The sequence below is a fragment of the Thrips palmi genome, unplaced genomic scaffold (assembly GCF_012932325.1).
Source record: "Thrips palmi isolate BJ-2018 unplaced genomic scaffold, TpBJ-2018v1 HiC_scaffold_16, whole genome shotgun sequence".
NCBI lineage: Eukaryota > Metazoa > Arthropoda > Insecta > Thysanoptera > Thripidae > Thrips > Thrips palmi.
In genome coordinates, this window is record NW_023144625.1 from 12,575,934 (window position 1) to 12,581,935 (window position 6,002).

Here is a 6,002-nt window from a genome sequence, read left to right on the forward strand (position 1 = left end):
CCGTGCCGCTCGGCTGGCCGAACCAGCGCGCTGCCTGGGAGCGGCCCGGAGCGGCACGGCACGGCACGGTCGCTGCCGGGGCAGAATTCAAACGCTCGGCCGGCGCGCGCTGGCGCGTCGCGACATTCGCGTCGCATTTTCGCGAGGAACGGGGGCGCTAACGTGACCGCTATTTATCAGATGGGTTTCCCTGGTCCAGTCTAGTCGACGCACGTAAAATTAGAAGCCGCTGCCTCAGGCCGTTTGGACGTACGGTAGCGCGACTAAAAATTTCGCTTTGCTTCACCTACCCTTTGGCGGGGTGGTCGCGGTCGATCTGCCGAGTAGATAAACCCTCACCATGGACCCTTGTGAACGTACCTGCATGGGTTTCCCCTGGGGTTTTCATCGCGTCCGGCGTGCACGGGGCGTGTTTTTTTTTGACAGTGCGCGCGAATCCGCCGCGAACCCAAAAAATTTAGGCTCGATGCGCCTCCACTTCCCGTTATCGGATCGGGCTCAAACTTGGCAGAGGGTTTGTTTCAGACCAAGGCCTTTCAGAAAAACCACTGACGGACCCAAAATTCGATATGACGAAACACCCTACGCGGCAGCCGTGGCGGCCTCGGCGTGAATACAATTACCCCACTGGTAATCAACAGCGGGCAGCCCGGCAAGCCCGGCCAGGCAAGGGGCACCCGTGAGTGCGGGAGACACAGAACGACGAAAATGACTCTCGGAATCAGTGTGAAGCAGCTCGCTCCAAGAACGAAACGAAGGGCGAAGGTGGAGTCACGAGGCGGTGCGCGCCGAGCTTCGGCAGATAATCGGTGCTTATTTTCGCGGCCCTGGCCCGGCTGGCCCGGCGTGGCACGGCCCGGCACGGCGCTCGGCGCTGCCTGCCACTCTCAGGGTGGCTTTACAAAATTAGCGCGATTAATTGGGTTGCGTAATGGTAATCCAATCCCTTTGCCGTTTGTCCCGCTGGTAACCACTTTAGCCGCCGCGGCCCCGCGGCCCCGCAGCCCCGCCACGGCGCAGCGCCCCTTCAGCCCCTCGCGCCATCCAGCGCGTTTTGCCCTCGCCCCTTGCGCCCTGCAGACTGCTTCCGAGAGTCGCTCTGTCTCTCTCGCGCTCATGGGGCCTTGCCTATGGGTGCGAGAGAGACAGAGCGACGAAAACGACTCTCAGTCTGCTGCCTGGCGCTCCTTAAAAGGAACCGCCGGTTCGGAGGGGGAGGGGGTAGTCCGGAGTAATGACACAGCACCCATTGTCTAGGGGCAAAAAGGGGGAGGGGCGATTAGAACGTCGCCGTCGGCCGGCAAGGTCTCCGGCCGCCTTGCCACTTCCTGCGATTCCAAAATTGATAAAATTATCCCGATGTTTGATCCGCGGGCCCCGGGCCGGCCGAGCTGAGCTGCCGCGGTGCGCGGGCGCCGAGCAGCAGGCTAAGTACTGCCTTCGACGCTGTCTCTCTCGCTCCCTTACGGGACGCGCCACGAGTGCGAGAGAGACAGAGCGAGGAATCAGCCTGCAGGGGGTGTCGGTTCGGTTGGCGCCGGGGCGAGTCCTTTCCATCGCTCTGTCTCTCTCGCACCCATACGGAACGCCCAACGAGTGCGAGAGAGACAGAGCGACGAAAACGACTCTCGGAATCAGTCTGCGGGGCGCCGGGATTTCTGTTTCTCTCCCGAGGAGAGGCGGCGGCAGGCAGAGCCCAGCAGAGAGTCAGAGGGCGGCCGAGAGGTAACGAGAACATTTCCAATTATTTCTGTCCTGGTGAGTGCCGAGTGCCGCGTCATCGAAATTAGCCATTACGATAGGCGTTGGAGCGGAAGTTGTGACAGGACGGCGCTGCTCGGCACGGCGCGGCACGGCGCGGTCCAGCGGCGCCGCGCCCCAGACGAACCCCGGACTGATTTTCTTCCCCCTCCGCGCCAACCCGTATAACTGGTATCTGCCTTTCTGGGAAGCGGATCGGGATAAATAACTCCGACGATATTGCGGAGCGGAATGCGAGCAGCCTCACGCGAAAAAATAAAAGCCGCACGGGTAATCGGGTGATGATGATACGGATAAACAGGAAAACCGCGATGCGCGAAGCAATGCGACGGGTGGCTAGAGCCCAGCGCGCTCTCGTGGGGGAGTGCTTCCCATGCCTCCACGCGAGTACCTCTACGAGAAACATTTCTTTTCCCAGAGGAATGTTGAATACTCGGCACGGTAGTAGACGGATATTGCGAGGATGTGGTTCTGATGTGTTGAAGGTTCTGCCGTAGAGGGCAATTCTCGTCGACTCGGATTTCGAGATGTTTCTAGTGGAGGTGCCGGGCCGCCCCGTTTCGGGGCTCACCGTGTCGTCGTGACTAGTGTAGTGGTGTCCCGAGAAAGCGGCGTGGCGTCGCGCTTTCACGTCGCGATGGGGAAGGGGGGGGGATGACTTGATTGGCCATCACGGCACCGGGACCAGCCAGCAGACTGATTCCGAGAGTCGTTTTCGGAGCTCTGTCTCGCTCGCACTCGTGGGGTGTCCTCTATGGGTGCGAGAGAGACAGAGCTACGAAATAGACTCGCGGAATCAGTCTGCAGGGCCAGCCAGGGCCAGCCAGGGCATCCGGCACGTCGTAGGCGTCAGAGTTCACAAGCAGAGGGCGTCCGCAAAGACGCCCCGCCCCGCCCCGCCGTGGGGATTTGATTCCTCTCTCTTCTTTTCCATCCCGATGCCGTGGAGGACGACACGACGGCGTCGACGCAATCGCCGGGGCCGACTCGGCCGCCAATATGAGCGGCAAAGGCGAGGAGAAGCGAGGAAGGCACCCAATTACCGCGCTAGTTCTTTTCCCGCCGCGTCGTCTGCGTCGTCTCCTAGTGCGGCCAGGTGCCTCTCTCTCTCTCTCTCTCTCTCTCTCTCTCTCTCTCTCTCTCTCTCTCTCCCTCTCCCTCCCCCCCCCCCCCCCACACACACACACGCTTTGAGAATGGGTGCGGTGCCACGAGAGACGCGCGCGACATAACGACTGTGTGCTAACAACCCCTCTTCCACACTCTACATTCGTTTGGCGCCGTCGGGGCACCGCCTTGCCACGCCTCGCGCGACGCGTTTTTGCGGCCTCTCTGCAGAGCGCGCCGCCGTCGCGTCTTTCGCCCCCTCGCCGGCCAGAAGGCGCCGTGAGGCGTTCCGGGAGCGGAATGAGAGAAAGGCGATGACGCCGGTCGCAGTGCTAATGGCGTCCGTCGGCCGTCGGCCTCGTGCACACGTCAACAGCACCGCGTCGTGAGTTTTCTTTGCGTTTTTCCGGACGGACCGCATTCGTGTTTTCCGGACGGGGCGTTGTGGCGTTTTCCGGACGAAGCGTTTTCGCGTTTCGGCGGTCAGAGCCATCAGAATCGGCGCGGACGACCGGACGACGCCCCTCGGCCGGTCCGACCCGGTCCGACCCGTTGCAGACAATGACCACACGCCCCAAAAACGGAGGCGGGCATCGGGGGAGGGGAGGGGGAGGGGGCATCGGGATGTTGGTTAGCAAGGATAGGGGTAGGAAATAATGCAGCCCACTTGCGCTAAGTGACCCCTGCGGCCTGGCGCGCCATGGCGGCCTGCAACCCTTCCCCCTCCCCGTCCCTCCTCGGCCAGCAAGGGTCCCAACCATACCGATGTCCTCACCCTGCCTGCCTGCACCGCGCCGCCAGGACGGCGCCTCGGCGGGCGGCGGCGGTGGCAGTGGTTGTGGTGGCAGTGGTTGTGGTGGCAGTGGTTGTGGTGGCAGTAGTGGTGGTGGTGATGGTGGCGGCGGCGTTGGCGGCGGCAGGGGGAGTCAGCGACAGTGGATAGATGTGGCTCATTGAGGGATGGGGCTCGTACCCACGCCAATTGAAAAGTCGCATCAAGTGCCACCGGGGGGGCGACAGAGGAGAGGGAAAGGGGAAGGGGGAGGAGGAGGGGGGAGGGTGCCAGCGGGCGGTCGCTTGTCTCCCCGCTGCCGGGGAGGGGAGGTGAGGGGTCTTGGGGCGGCGTTAGCTGTAATCAAGTGGTAATGAAAACGAATGTCTGTTTGGCGATGTGCCCTTGCTGCACCCCCATCTCACCCCCTTACCACAGTCAGCCCAACGCTTTGCCTGCGTCGTGTGTGTGTGTTGTGTGTGTGTGTGTGCAAGAGAGAGAGAGAGAGAGAGAGAGAGAGAGAGACCTTACATTGATACTTGATGTACGACGAGCTGGGTACGACGGCAGCTGGAACGGCCATGCTTGCGACACCCTCGGTCTGGGTCCTGGGTGACGGAGGAATTTGGCTGGCGACTGGGGGCGTGAGCCTGACCAGCCAGTCCAGCCGGGCCAGTGGTCTGCGATAAGTCAATCTGGCTGTTTTCCGCTGCTGCCCTCGAAAGGGCCGCGGCAGCGCCATGGCAGCGCGGTGGCGCCTTTGATGATCGCATTGACGAAGGACGAGCGCGTCGCGGCGTCGCGCTGTGCTCTTCTGCACTGTCGTCGATTCCGTCCCTCTCGCGCTCACGGGGCGTCCCGTAGGGGTGCGGGAGAGACGGAGCCCCGATTAGCCACCTGAGGGGCCGGCCGGCGAGCGGATTGCCCAAGTTTTTGTTTTCTTCCTCTTCTTCCTCTTCCTCTCAGTCTTTGGCGGGCGCTGCGCTTGGCGCCGTGTCGCGGCGTGGCGCCGCCCGCGCCGCCCCAGCCGTGCTTCCGGTTCTAAATGAGTTCTCCCGGACACCTTCCGATGCCCCGCCCCGCCCCGCCCCGCCCCGCCCCGCCCCGGCAGCCACGTCTTTATGCGCGCTCACGCCTTCTCCCCGTGGAGGCGGATGGCGCCGTGCCGCGCCGTGCCGGTGTGTACACCTGGAGGGGAAAGCCGCCGCCAGCGCCGCGCGAGTCACGGCTCGTCACGCGTCGTCACGCGTCGTCACGCGTCGTCACGCGTCGTCACGCCTGCCTGGCTGCGGACCTCGCGGGACACGTGACCACAGCGTCGCGTGTGTGTGTGTGTGACCTGGTGTGCCCGCGGGTTGCAAACCGTGGATTGACACAAAACTCCTCTCTCCCCCTCATGAAGACTTTTGACTGCACATCGGCGCCCGCCGCCGCTTAAATTTCGCCGACTGATTCCGAATCGCTGTCTCTCTCTCGCACTTATGGGACGCGAGAGAGACGGAGTGACGTGTCACGCAGCTGAGCTTGGTGGAAGGAGCGTCGAGGAATAAAACGAGGGCAATCATCATTTGTAATTTTAATTTATTGCAGAGTAGACGACGCCAAACAAGCTACAATACAGATTTTGTTTGCCGGAATGAAAACCGGCGACAGCTTTTTAGAGAAGACGAAAGGAATGAAAATGTTTAGGGTGGAGTTAAAGGGCTATGGCAATATGGGCCAACAACATTGTAAAGCACAATTCATTATAGAAGCTAAGATCAATTCATTATTGAAGCTACGGTTTACATGAAAACTCTGATTCAAATCAATATCAATCAATACTACAGAACCAACCTTGACCAAATATACAGTACATTAAAGCCTAATAAATACATTCGCACATAAAACTATTTTCTAAACAAAAACACTGCGAGGGTGCTAATGATTAAATTATCACATAAATCAAATGTATTAACAGTAACTGTTTGCAAATTGTTGCTTCCTGTCTTATTCCTGTCTGGTGATGCTAAGACACCATAAAATGATATAAGCTTACAATAATTTCAAAGCTGTTTCTACCAGAAAATGCATTGCTTCACAGCTTTCATACATGTAGAACAAAAGGGCAATGAGTTCAATTAACTCTTCTCAAAGTATACTGAATACATCATGCCCCCTTCACAATGCGTTTTAGCAATAAATTATTACAGTATAAAGTATGAATTACAGATCTTATCTGTGGATAACCTGATGCTTCATCTACGCTCAGGCTCACAATTTTCAGTTAATCAATTTGATCATATATATACATAAGAACCGCTTGCTTGTTTATGCAAATCGTCTGTGCAGATATTAACAAGATTTTATACATACTATCATA